Source organism: Amblyomma mixtum, chromosome 3, assembly GCF_055824585.1.
Source record: "Amblyomma mixtum isolate Tamu chromosome 3, ASM5582458v1, whole genome shotgun sequence".
Classification (NCBI taxonomy): domain Eukaryota; kingdom Metazoa; phylum Arthropoda; class Arachnida; order Ixodida; family Ixodidae; genus Amblyomma; species Amblyomma mixtum.
This window is the reverse complement of record NC_143014.1, coordinates 416319277-416333058: the sequence shown is the minus strand read 5'-3', so window position 1 is coordinate 416333058 and position 13782 is coordinate 416319277. Positions and strand designations below refer to the sequence as shown.

The 13782-nt window shown below is 44.2% G+C and overlaps 1 protein-coding gene across 7 annotated transcripts in view; it reads left to right on the top strand.

Moving 5' to 3' along the window:
- Positions 1–13782, top strand: part of LOC149357754 (anaphase-promoting complex subunit 10-like) — a 77039-nt gene that overhangs the window by 25910 nt on the left and 37347 nt on the right. The gene's annotated exons all lie outside the window — the stretch shown is intronic.

Here is a 13782-nt window from a genome sequence, read left to right as displayed (position 1 = left end):
GCCTTCTAAAGAACGGTTTCGCAAGCCTTGGTCGCCCGACTGGGGACAAATCCAGTCTTCTAAAAACACGGTTTTATTCTGGATAGAGGAAAGCACCTTGCAAGGACACAACATTGGACAGCATTACAATTTAAATATAAACATATTTTAAACTTTTCGTGTCTAAGAAACAATCGACCATACAAATATTCTCAAAACAAGCTAAAAATTTACAGTTTAAAGAAGGAATATGAACTGTTCATGCATCTTTCAACATATAAACGAAGACCCAAACAGGAATCAAAGAGCAGAAGTTGTAATGACAAAGCAGCAACACAGGGAATTGAGGGACGATTTTATGGGAGGGACAATTTGAGCTCATTCGCAGTGGCAGCTTGAAGAAAGCTGGTGTATTTTACTAAGATGATTTTCACTGTTCTTCACATTATACATAGGCTACCGCACAATCCAGAATGTGTTTCTTCGCACAGTAGACCTCTCAATAAGGTCGTCTGTGGTGTCACTGGAATTTGTTTTGTGGGCGAGCTCTTTGTGTCCATGGAGAAGTGCTATGTTATTTAATCGAGCCTGTCCTATTATTCACCTGAGATATGTTCTGACGCGACAGAGGCATGAAAACGATCTCAGATGTGCATGACGTGATAGTCAAAGCAATTTTGACAAGCTTAGCCACCTCGGCAAAAGATCTCGCAGCCACTCACAGTTATCGCCAGAAAGCATCTCAACAACGTCCTGAAATGTCTTCAAGGGTACATTGCGCTGACAAGCAATATCTGTGAGCATACTACGGTGAAGGTTGAGCCATTCAGGCTCAGGATCTTGCCCGCAGTATTTCAACACGTGCGTGCTTTCACCATTTCCTGCGAAAACTGCTGAATCTCTGCCATGTGCTGCCACGTATCTTGTGGATACGTGTCATTTGGCGGGGAATGTACCTTGTCCACCACCTCGTAGAGCCGCTAAAGGTACATGTCCGCAAACCAAGGAAATACGTGAGGTAGAGATCCCTCGTCATATTGTCTTGGAGTCTCTCCTTTGCTGTTGTTGTTGTCCTCAAGAAGCAAATGGGGCGTACTTATGGCGGGGGATTGGCCACGACACAGGCGGCAACTGACAGGTGCTGGAAATGTAAAAAAATGAAATAAAATTAAATAAGAATTACATAGGCAATAATAAAAAAAGAATAGTAATAATAATAATAATAACAATCAGTAAATAACTAAAAACGAATTCAGATTTTGTGATTTAGAAAAACAAATCAAATATTATGAGATAAGTGACTCAAAGAGGGAACGGAGCTAAGCGTGCCATGTTTAGAAAGCTTTGGTTGCAGAAAATTTTTAACGTGAGAAACAGTATAGGATGGCAGCCGTTTCATGTCTGTCAGAAAAATTTCACTGGCGGAGAGCAGATTCCAGTTACTGTGCCAAGAAAAGGAAGCACGAAGACAAAACAACCCTGGCAGACAGACTTATACCGAGCTGTCGTAACGGGTGCTCTAGCAGGCGCCTCGGTAAAGAGGAGAAGCGGCGGAAGGTCAACAAGAAGTGATCTATCATTTCGGGTTCAGCGCAGAGCGGACACAACGGGGAGACCGCAGACCAGATATATAAGGTAGAAGTTTAATTGAGGCACGAGGAGTCAACGTAGACGCGACCTCAAGGTTGCGCGATCGTCATCTTTTACAGCGCCACGGGTAGAGAAGTTGTTGGAAGTTGGGAGAGGAGGTCACTGCTGATGCTGCAAATTTTTTCAAGAGAAGGTACCTGCGAATCGTGGCCGCACTAATATTTGCGCAGGGTGGAAGGAGATATTCGACTGGGCCTTGAAGAGATGCCTGCGCAAGGACATCAGCAACCTCATTTAAATAAATTCTTCTGTGTCCAGGCTCCCAAACTAAACGTGATGAACACACTTGGGGTGTTACCAAGTGTTTTGAGTAAGCGGAGTGCCTGAGATTCTGTAGACGCGGTTATAGATGAACACAGGGATAATGAATGCGTCGTAATTATGAAAGAAGACTGAGAGCTGTTTAATTTGCGCAAGGCCAAAAGTACTGCTAAAAATTCGGCCAAATAAATGCGCATGTAATCAAGAAGGTGGACTGAGGACGATCGGTCAAGGAAGAGAGAAAAAATGCCAACAACCCGCCTTTTGTTCCTACTGTGAGGCGTCTGCCACAATGAGTACATGCGAGTTAAAGCGCATCAAGTAATCCTGTAATAAACCACTGAGCAAATGGAAAGGAATTAATTTTGCATGTTTTGGAAACATGTCATAAAAGACAATCTGAATAGACGTAGAATTGGTGCACACCGGAAGTATGTCCGAAGTGCATACATTTAAGTCGTTAAGGAGAGATTGCAGAAATCCGTGGAGTATCGAAACGAGACCAACTTTCGTTGAAAAATGGCCTAGGCTTACGAAGGAATATCAAATTTGGGGCATGAAGCGACAAATCGCACATTTTTACAAAGGTTTGGACTGTTCAGAGCCAAAATCTTGAATGCAAGGATGGAATATACGTGCTTCCAGGTACAAAACGGAATTAGCGACAAATTTTGGAAGACCTGGACAGAGGCGCAACCCCTCCCGCTCCAAGATAAGAAGGCGGCGAAGTTTATACGCAGGCGGCACAGAGAATAAGCCACAGCCGAACTCCAGTACTGGGCGGAAATACATTCTATAACCCACCAGAAGCGAGTGCCTTCTCATGCCGGAACGAACGTTGCTCAGCCTGAGCAGCATACCGACTGCTCGGACTCCTTTCGCAATGTGCTCTATATGCGCCCGCCAGGAAAGTGAACGATGATAAATTACTCCGATGTATTTTATACTTTGCACTTGACAAATTACATGGCGCCGCTAAACAAAGGAGATATTAACTAGATAAGGGAGCGGAATAACCAATAAAGCACATTTAGTGACATTAAGGGACAGGTTAATGTTCCCTAAACATTGGTCTAGGACATTGAGGTAAGACTGTAAAGACTAGTACAGAGAGTATATGTCACGCTCGGAGGCAAAAAACGCGATGTCAACTGCATATACATAGGTTGAAACCTTATAACTGCAGGGAATACTCCTTAGTAAGATGTTTAAAAGTAGAGGGGACAGGACCGCACCTTGGAGCACACCTCTCGCTTGTCGAAATCTGCTTGAGGAAACATTTCAGTTCAGTTCAGTTCAGTGCATTTATTTCAGTCATGTACAATGGCTGAGGAGAAAGGAAAAAAAGCCGCGCACGCGGCTTGACAAAGCTCCCATCTCCCGTAGCGGCTTGGCACAGCGATGACAGACAGCAGTAAAACAATAACAAGAGAATGCATGAAATAACAAATATGTACAATATCTTCATAACAGATCACCAGAATAGTCTCTGTACTGTTACATCCACACAAATGATAGTTTAATGACAGCACATGGATACTTTGTTTATTATAGAGTTGGATATCATTCGTTCTTTTGTAAGAACATATTTCTGACAGCGTTATATGAAACGGAAAGAATGGATAGATTAGTGAAAGTGTTTCTATTGAAGAAAGACGGTAACACATACCTGAGAGTTTGAAAACCGTAATTTGTGCGTGGACAAGATACATACCAATATTCGTAGTGTCGTGTGTTGTGAACTGCGGTATTTTCCCTGTAGATTCGCAAGGTGAGCAAAAAATGTGGCGTCACTATGTACCTGAGATTTGTACTGCTGAATTACACGGTACTGATGAATAACCCTTGCATCCATAATGCGGTATTTCGCAAATAGAGCACTCGTATGTGCTAAGTATGTAGCACCCGCAATAACTCTGACTGCATATTTTTGTAATGTTAAAACCTTCTGAATATTAGTTTGCGTCGTTGTACCCGAACCAAATGACAATATTTAACATGAGAGTCAAAGCGGGCATGATACATAACAAGTTTTGTCCTAGTAGGTATCATGCACTTTAACCTTCTGAGTATGCCGACAACGCGAGCTAGCTTACTCTCCATTTGCTCTATGTGGTAGTCCTATAACATAAATTCATTGAAGTGAACGCCAAGTGTTTTTACGACATTAGTTATTTCTATCATATTACCACCCAATACTAAATCTGTATGTACAGCCCATTTGACATTTTTAGCTCTAAAAATATCGCCTTTGTTTTACGTGTGTTTATTAGTAGGGAATTTTTTTCAGACCATGAGTTAAGTTTAATCAACACGCTGTTAGCCTTTTCTACTATATCATTCGCGCTGGTGCAGGACAGAAATAAATTAGTGTCGTCAGCGTAAATTACGTATTCTGTTTCGGAGTCAATCTATACTAAATCATTAATATATACATTAAATAATAAGGGACCAAGGATACTTTCTTGAGGTACCCCATGCTTTATTTTATTATAAGTAGAGCGATGATTATCAATAGAAACGTACTGATATCGGTCAGTTAAATAGCTGGTGATAAGAGATAGTGCCTTGTTCCGGACACCGTATGCAGAAAGTTTCAGAAGAGTTTCGTGATGAATCCTATCGAAGGCTTTGGAGAAGTCTATGTATATTCCAAGGGTTATTTGTTTACATTCAATGTTATTTAGGATTATTTCTTTTTGCTTCAGGAGAGCCATTTCAGTAGAGGACTTAGGTCTAAATCCAAACTGTCTTGGAGTTATCACGTTGTATTTTTCAAGAAAATTGGGAAGTCGTAAATGTATTGCTTTTTCCAAGCCCTTAGAAAAAAATAGGCAATATTGACACTGGTCTATAATTACCAAGATCGTTTTTCGAACCACCTTTATAAAGAACAACTACTTTTGCTATTTTCATGTCCGAAGGGAAAATGCCGGTAGTCAAAGACAAGTTATAAATATAAGTTAAAATTGGGCAGATAATGTCCAAGACGTACATAACAGGTTTCATTTTCAGTCCAAAAGCATCTTCACTGTTTGTATTGTTCATGCCTTTATATATATTAAGCACCTCAATTTCGTCCCAACATGTTATAAAAGCACGAGCTAATGGGCGAGTTGGCTATTCATTGTTTGATTGAAGCAGTGCAAGGCCGAAAGCCAAAAAAGAGAGCAGAGAAGGATCAGCGCTGTGTTGTCCGTGTCTTTCTCTGCTCTCTTTGGCTTTTGGCCTTGCGCTGCTTCAATCAATGTTATAAAAATACTGTTACTTGTATGATTAGTAATGTAATCCAATGACATATTGTTGTGTTCACTATCAACAAGTCCACTGAAATAGCTATTAAACTTATTTGCGAGTGCGAGTCCGCTATAACTAATGCCTTCCATTGTAACACTGTCAATTGCATTTGTAGAGTTAGGGTTCAAGACTCGATTCAACCTATTCCAAACTTTTTTTGATCGGTCAAACCAGCGAACATGTTAAGGTGATAAGCATTCCTCGCTTTTCTTAAAATTAAGTTCAGGTTGTTTCGGTACCTCTTGAACGTCGCCCACGATTCTGGACTGCGACTTTGTAAGAATTTCTGATAGAGGGAATTTTTCCTGGCAATCAGTCGAAGAATACTCGAGGTAATCCAGGCTTTACGAGCTCGTTTTGGTTTCTTTACATCTTTGTACGGAAAACTGTTACGATATATATACAAGCGAATATCTTCAGAAAACAACTAAACGCTGTCAGCAGTCAATGCAGCAAAAACTGGTTCCCAGTTGACGTTCATTATTTTGCGTCGAAATGTTTCTAACGTCGTTGAGGTGATCTGCTGTATTTTTACATTTGTTTGTTTAAAGTTTGATTTTAATACAGGCACACTATTACATATGATGTAAACAGGCAGGTGGTCACTAATAGCATAATTAATAACCCCGGTTGAGAGCACATTAGTTGCGTTATTTGTAATCAGCAAAACAAGAAGTGTTGCCGTAGTGGGTGTTATGCGTGTAGGTAATGCCACAACGTTTACAAGACAATATGATTCCATTAGTAATAATAGTCGTGACTTTCTGGGTGTATTTTCATGCATATCGACATTGAAATCACCACCTATATATGCAGTGGAATTATATTCAGTGGCAAATTGAAAAACATGCTCCATATATTGAAAATTTTCTCAACACAACCATTTGGGGGGCGATACACAGCAGTGAAGAGGGACTTATTGCTACAAACTGAGAGCACCTCAAAAAAGGTGCAACCGAAGTAATCTCATCAACCCTTTCACACTGAACACTATCAAGCACAAACGAAGAAACGCCTCCACCTCTTCTGCTTGTTCTGTTTTGGAAGTTAGACTGGTAGTTGAGCAGCTCAGGACAATCAACTTTGTCTTTGACCCATGTCTCAGTAAGCATTACCACAGAGAACATGAATTTAAACTGTTCAAGGAATGCACGTAACATGTCATGTTTATCGCGAACAGACTGAATATTCAAACATAGCACTGAAAAATGGTTAGACTGACCCTGAACCTCATTATTATTATCATTCGGAGAGAGGTATCACCCATATAGAAGGAACTGATTACAATCAAGAGCAGTGACTCACTCCAACAGCTTCCTCAAATCGTCATCGCATCGAATCACGTGTGCCAGTTCCACGTTCGCCTTTCGTACAAGCACTTTGTTGTTCCGATGCCAGGTATACTTGTAGGCATTCGCATCAGCCCATTTCTTCGCAGAATCGAGAAGCGTTCTGTTCAACCGAGTCAGGTTTTCTATGATAGAGACCTCAGAGTCAGACGTTCTGAGTGATTTGCCTTTCAAAAACCATTGATCTCTGAGCTTCTGGGAAGTGAAACTAACTAGCACACCTGGAACGTTGCCTTGTTTCGCGGGAAGCCTGTGTACGGCATCCACATCGCCCTCACACAGCTCAGCAAGCTCAACTGAGTGGGCCACATCATTAACATTTTCAAGCAAATTCTCGCCATCTTACTCCGAAATGCCATGGAATACCAAATTTTGTCGTCTACTCCTCCACTCCAAATCGTTCACAGTGACCTTCAGATGATTCACTTCCTCAATGTTGCTACAACTTTCAAGGACAACAACTCGCTTTCGAAGTTCCTTAATCTCTGCCTCTTGTCTGGCCATTGTTTTTAACACTTCATCATATTTCCCTGACATTATATTGATCGACTTGTCAATACTGTCAACTTTTTCTGGATGATGTTCAAGTTTCTCAAGTCTCGCAAGGATAGCACTGAGAATGACAGGTACATTGACTTCGTCTCGCTCCTTGCCGCCTCCCGCCCCTCTCAGGCGTGACGAATAGCATGTGCCACATTTCCAGACCTCGAAAAAGCCTCAGCCTTTCCCTTCGCAGCAGCTTCTGACACCCCAGAGCATTGCGGTTCTGGAATATCATTGGCGTGAAGTTCTAGAGGCTCTCTTAGATTACATTCTGCATCATCTTAACCATGCACTGCCAGTCCATGGCACGCAAAGTACTGCAATCAAGATGATGTCGCTATCAGTGCTTTCCTTGCGTGTTTCATTTCCTTTTGCTTCCCAATTACACAAGCAGATGCTACGTTCACCCCCGCTTTGATAGCGGCGGGTCCGCACATGGCTGCATTATGCAGATTGGAGCCCTCATGACTTAAATCTTATAAGAGTTTTCTTGCAGTTACGAAAACTAATCGTCAGAAACATCAATTGAGAGTCCTTATCCTTGGAAGTATTTAGCCGAAATATGCTCATAGCACAAGCAGCGCGACAGGTCCCACAGAATACCTTCTCCACTGACGCGTCATAAACAGCCATTCGCACGCCTTTTTCCAGGTTGGTTGTTAACGTCGCCCTGTTGTGCTTTAGCAATAAGCGGCTGCATCCTCACGAGCAGTTTGCATGCGTGCGTTAGCAGTGGTTACAGTGACAGATATCGAGCCTGGGCAGCTAAGGCAAACCTCGGTATGTTGAGACGAGCTCGTTGAAGGTCCCGCGCAGGGTGAACTGGGTGTCCTTTCGTCGCTCTCTTCTGGAGGTTCGTCCTTCCTGACGAGATATCTGTCCATTGTTTACTGTTTTTCACGACTTCCTGAATATGCAATACCCAGAAGGAAATGAGCGCCGAAAGCGACACAAAAAAAAAAAGAAACACCGATCGCTTATTTCTGTTAAGTACCGCTGTCTGTACGGACATTGAACAAAGAGTTCACTCCCAGTGATAGCGTTGGCATAGCTTTCAGTCAGCAAAGCAGAAGCGACGTCATTCATCCACGGAATAAGCAGCAGTCGCTTGTCGGTTCTCAGCTATTCCGACAGGCCCAGCTTTACAGAACATGTGCTACTTGAGCCACCTACCGGCTAATGGTAACGAGCAGCTGCGAACGAAACTGGTCACGTTTCGTAAACTTGTCTACAAAGCTTCGCTACAGGCTTTCAGGAGAATTTGCTCGAAAGCTTGTGCTTGTACAGTCGAACGTACCTGTGGACATAACTTCAGTCGATGCTGCTGCGTGTAGTGCTGCATCCAGCGACAGTGACTCCGAGTCCGAAAGAAACTGGCTTATAGGTCAGCTTTCATGTTCTGTTTCTCGGTGGAAAAAACAAAGTTCGTTTCACAAACATGACATTTATATGTGCATACTAGCCTGAACTTCGGAGCATTATTACTCTATGTTTTTGCCGTGTTTAGCAAAATTTCCAATTTTTCATGAAAGAAAGCCTGAAAAAAGTTTTTTTTTCAAGCCATTCAAAATTTCCTGAAATTCCAGGCAGAACGTCCGAAATGCTTTGGCATCAGCTACTGCGCCGTGCATTTGCGATTGAAGTTCACTTTTCGCTTCTTAAAACAATCATAGCTTCAGGATGCTACGGACGGAGAAAAAGTTTAACCTAGTTGTCGTAACGCTGACAGCTTATCCTGGCGAAAGTAGAGCTACGACTTGAAAGCTATTGCTACCTGGCCGTTTCAAAAAATGCCTTCTGGGTAAGTTTTACCATGCCTTCTGTATTTCATTCTCCCATTTTACTGAACATGACTGAACCGCAAACCAACATAGCATAACTTCTTACTAACTACATATACCATCTGATTACATATTTCCCCAAAGCAGTTTCAGTGCCTCTTTCGGTATGTTTCAGCGTTGTCGTTAAAAGACCAAAAGGATTCGAACACGCCACCACAGCCTTTCGTCACAATGCCAACGCCGATGTACCACACTCTCTGTGGCTTTTTTAAAACCATGCGCCTGCAGTTGCTCCGTGATGAACAGCGCCATAGTGAGCAGTGCCACGAACGCCGCGCTCTATGACGCGTCCATACCTGGTAGGCAGCCTGATGATCATGAGTCATGAGAGATGCAGAGCGCCGCCTCACGAAGAAAAACAGAACGTTTCAAAAAATTGGCTGTGGTTTAGCTCTGGTTAAGCCTTGTCGAGTAGTGACAGCTACAGACCCCTGGCTGCGCTTAGGTTTCGCTTGTAGTTAGACTAAGCTTAGTGGTTTTCCACTAGACTAAGAAAGGAGAGACATTGTGGTCAACCAACGCATAAAACTTGACTGAGGGCGCAGCGAACGCCCAATGGCAGGAGCGGTGGCTGCGCGGCAACTGCGAAGAGCAGAGTTGCTGGAAAATCGAGGGCCGTGGTGTGACGTCACAGTAAGGCCTCAGCTCAATCTGCGGCGACGGCGAAGAGGTGAAAACCTGGCGTGACGTAGCTATCGCTACGAAATTCTCTTTGTCGGCTTTCTCTCGTCAGGCGCCACTCAGATGGCACACTCCCACACAGGAGTAGAGCAGGCGCGAAGGCTAGCCGATGGGAGAGAGTAGGAAAGGAGGATAGGAGAGGGTCTTTGACAGCCGGATCGACCGTACTCGGCAGGCATTGTAAAATTAGAGGAGGGGCTGGACGATTAAAAGGATTCTGAAACACTGCTTGAAGGAATGCCCACTGTACTTCAGGTGATTCTTTGTTCACGTATCTGCTGACTCAAGAAGAATGACAGGAATCGGCCCATAGGAACAGGAGTTGTTCGATAAACAAATTTCAAAATACAAGAAAACAAAATGTTGCCTCAACTAGATTTTAGCGTTGTTTCCCATTCCCATTCCACTTTCCCAATGACGACATTGGGAGGGGACCAATCCAAACAGCCTATCTGAGCCCTTCGCGGAAGTTTGCACACCATAGTTGCCTGTTCCCTCTCACTCCTTGCCAAGGCTAGTAGCGTCGTTTCCATAGTTACAACAACCCTGCGGACGCCCAGCTGGCCCAGCGATGCTTCACCGTCAGGTCGACGGCGGAGAAGAGAACATTGATCAACGGCCTTCCGTGACTTATCCGAACTCGAGCGCGAGATACTGCGACGGAGTGACGACCTGCGCGAGTTCACAGAGCGTACCGCTACCGCCACCGCCGCGTACCATGTTTGCCACTACACGCTGTTGACGGGAACGTTGCGCCATCTGGAGCCGCCTCCCGGTAATCCTCCACCTATGATGCGCACTGGTGAATGTGAGACGAACGGATTTTTTCTTTGTGTCCTTCCCTGGGACCGAAACGAACGCTTGTAAAATGCAATGGCTCGATCACATCGATTCCACCAAGCCGTTCTCTCAGGGTATCGAACCGGAACCGAACCTGAACCCAAAACCGGAACCGAACCCGTACTTTTGCCGGAACCGAACCGAAACGATTGAAAGGAACCGTTCCGAACAGTTTTGGCACTCGGTACGGCCGCACTTTTTTTTTAAGCATGGCATGCTTTTTTTATTTTCAGACAAAATGAGATGTGCCAGCGCGGTAATTTACCCACCGAGAGCTGTCTGCACTAGGCAGTGCGAAAATGGCATCCAGTCTATGCGAGAACAAAACTGACTGAAGGAAGTCTCGGGTCTAGGAAGAAAGCTAACTGGCGCTTCTGCAATGTGTTTTCGGTAATTCGGAAGCATTCTGCGTCACACTGATGTGAAATCTTGCTTTTAACAGTGTCTATTTTTCCATATGCTTACGTATACTATCCCGGTGGAAAGAAACGCAAACAACGCGGCGCCTACGCACTTCGCTGTTCAAATTTCTTTTGATCGCGCTTCTGCCTGGGCGGTAAGAAAAAGACATTAGAGTCGTACGAGAATGCATCACAGACGACTGTAGCGTCTTTTTCCTACCACCGAAGTAAAAGTGTGGTGAAAAGAAATGCGAACAGCGGAGCACTTAGGCCCCGCTCTGTTCTCATTTCTTTCCATCGCCCCTGTACACATTTAATCGAATTGTTGGTTGGGCTCTAACTCATAAAGCACTGCGTAAGAATGGCTTCCCTTTCTTTGTGTTGTGTACTATAATTATGTGAAACATAGGTGCAACAGCGCGCGTTGTGCAACATTTACTTTCGGAGGCATTCCTTGCCTCATACAGCGTATGTTGAGTAAGACCCCTCACGATCGATGGCTTAATGGCTGTGGGGCTCGGCTACTGATACCAAGGACGTCGGTTCGATACCGGTGGCGAGGCCCCATAATGATGGGGGCGAAATGCAAAAACGCGGCGGCGAAGTGCAAAATGTGAGTGCACTCTGAGGAACCCCAGCTAGTCTACGTTAATCTGGAGTCCTCGGCTACAGCGTTCCTGATGGACTCCGCGTCGGTTTGAGACGTTAAACCTCTGATATTAATACTATTATTGCAAAACAAAGGAAGTATGAATTGCTGTTTTTTTTTTCAAGAATCCGAACATTGTTGCACGCGACGGAAATAAGCAAGGAAATGCTGGCTTATAGAAGCCTAGAGATACTTTGAAAAAAATAAATAGTGATGGCACAAAGATGTAATGCGAAAATACATACGCTCGCTGCCATGCGATAATGATTACGCCTAGACAGATGTTACCTAAACGAAATGTAACTGCGGTGACATGATTTTGTGTTTTGCCGATGCGTTGAAATTGTTCTGCTTATATATAAAAAAAGAGATCACTGCGGCAACCCGCATTGGGGGAATGCGAAATCATTGACGCCTGTTCCACACTTGTCTATCGCCTCTCTTTGCTTCACTTGCGACTGTTTCCCTCTGTTTGCTTCACTTAGCACTCTTTGCCTCTTTTGCTTCACTCGGGACTCTTATTTTTTTTTACTTTCACATATATTAGCTCTTTTTAACCTGGTTTACTCTTTCTTTTCTTGCTTCATAATATTTCGACGTCCGAGCCTCTTATGATGTGACGTCCATGGCTTTTTTGACGGCTAGTTGACTTGTTGTCTCTAATTACTCCATATGAACCATAGCTCTTGTTTCATTAATTACGTTGATCAATTACCTTCTAATCTATTTCAAGCCTTCATCAGACTTAACCGATTACTTCGCATCAGCCAAATTCAGCACGCAGCGACATTTTGTCATCCTCTATCTCATAAAGTCATTATTTTACATCTAACTCATTACGGAACGTTGCAAGGCCTGCGGACATCTTTCGCGTCCACTTTCATATGACACGAAACCGCGAACATAGCCAAACAATGATTTCGCATTAAAAATGCCACTCGCTAGTGGGCAGGTTCGTCACCCTGTTCTCGGACTGCTGTATCTTAAATTCTCTGACCGGCGGCCTAAATCTATCTGCCTCTTGTTGCCGCACATGATGGAAGCCAGCAGTAACCGAAACTAAGCAGCCCGGGGGATGTATTTTTTTTAATAGTGGCAGCTTAATAGAAATTATTTTTAAACGTAAATTAATAGCACAGCCGCTGGTGGGATCCGAACCCACGACCTCCGAATTTCGCGTGCGGTGCTCTACCAACTGAGCTGCGGCGACGGCTGCCTAATCTTCTACTTTCGGCGGCACTTATGCGTAGAGTAACGAAACCTTGAGAGTGTTCACCAGTGCAGTCCTCGTCCTTAGCGGCAGACGTAGTACGTCTTTTGCCGCTAGGGCAACATGGGAGCATGAACGAACGGCGAGGGCGGAAGCTATGCGTGGACCCCCACTCCGGGTAGTTTGTGTCCGAGACGAGAGGCTTACGCTTGTTGGCGTTCTTTCGTAAAACACTTTGGCGGCGGCATACGTGAAGCGTTCACAAAAATGCACCTCAGCTGCATCGGCTGCAGGCGGATGGGGGAGGGGGTGGAAGTGAAGATGGTTGAAGATGCAATATATAGCGCAGCACTTATGCGCCTTTTCCTACATGCCTTGTCGTAGTCAGCGTTGTCAGCGTAACTAGTTGTGTAAGTAGTAGAACTAATTAAACTCCACCTGGAAGGTGGCTGCCGCGGGAAGATCCCGGTAGGTAGCTAGCAGAGTAAAAAGCCACCTGCCAGGTGGCGTGTTATGTATACACACGCCACCACAGGTGGCGTCTGAAGAGTTGCGCTCAAACTTCGCATTACGAAAATCGCAACCGTCTGTAAAGTTTTTAACAGTACGTGCCCGTATGTGCGCCCACTAGATTGTGCATGCGTGTGCACACGTACAGGCCCACGCAGTAAAGAAAACAACTGCCATACTCCCAGTACGATTCGAGCCAGTGCGGCGCAACAGAGAAGCTTCGTTTACTGATGCCTTAGCCTACTCGGCCATTTTCGAAGATTCTTTTTATTGTGGCTGTATGAAACTTTAGTAACCTCCCTGACGCTTCTTATGCCGTACTTGAAGGCGTCAAATTCAGTGATCTCGGCATACGCCCTCACGCCCCGATCACTCCCTTACACCACGCACACATGAAAAATTCAGAAGGCTCATACTTCAAATAAGGGAATAATTCAGGAGGTTCAACTTGCCCAGCATATACATTCCGAGCTAAAATGCCCTATTCTCTGAAAAGTGATCTCGGTGAACGCGGCGTTTGTGCGTGCTCAAACATCCCTCAGCTTTCCCACATGCTAAACAGTCTTATTAG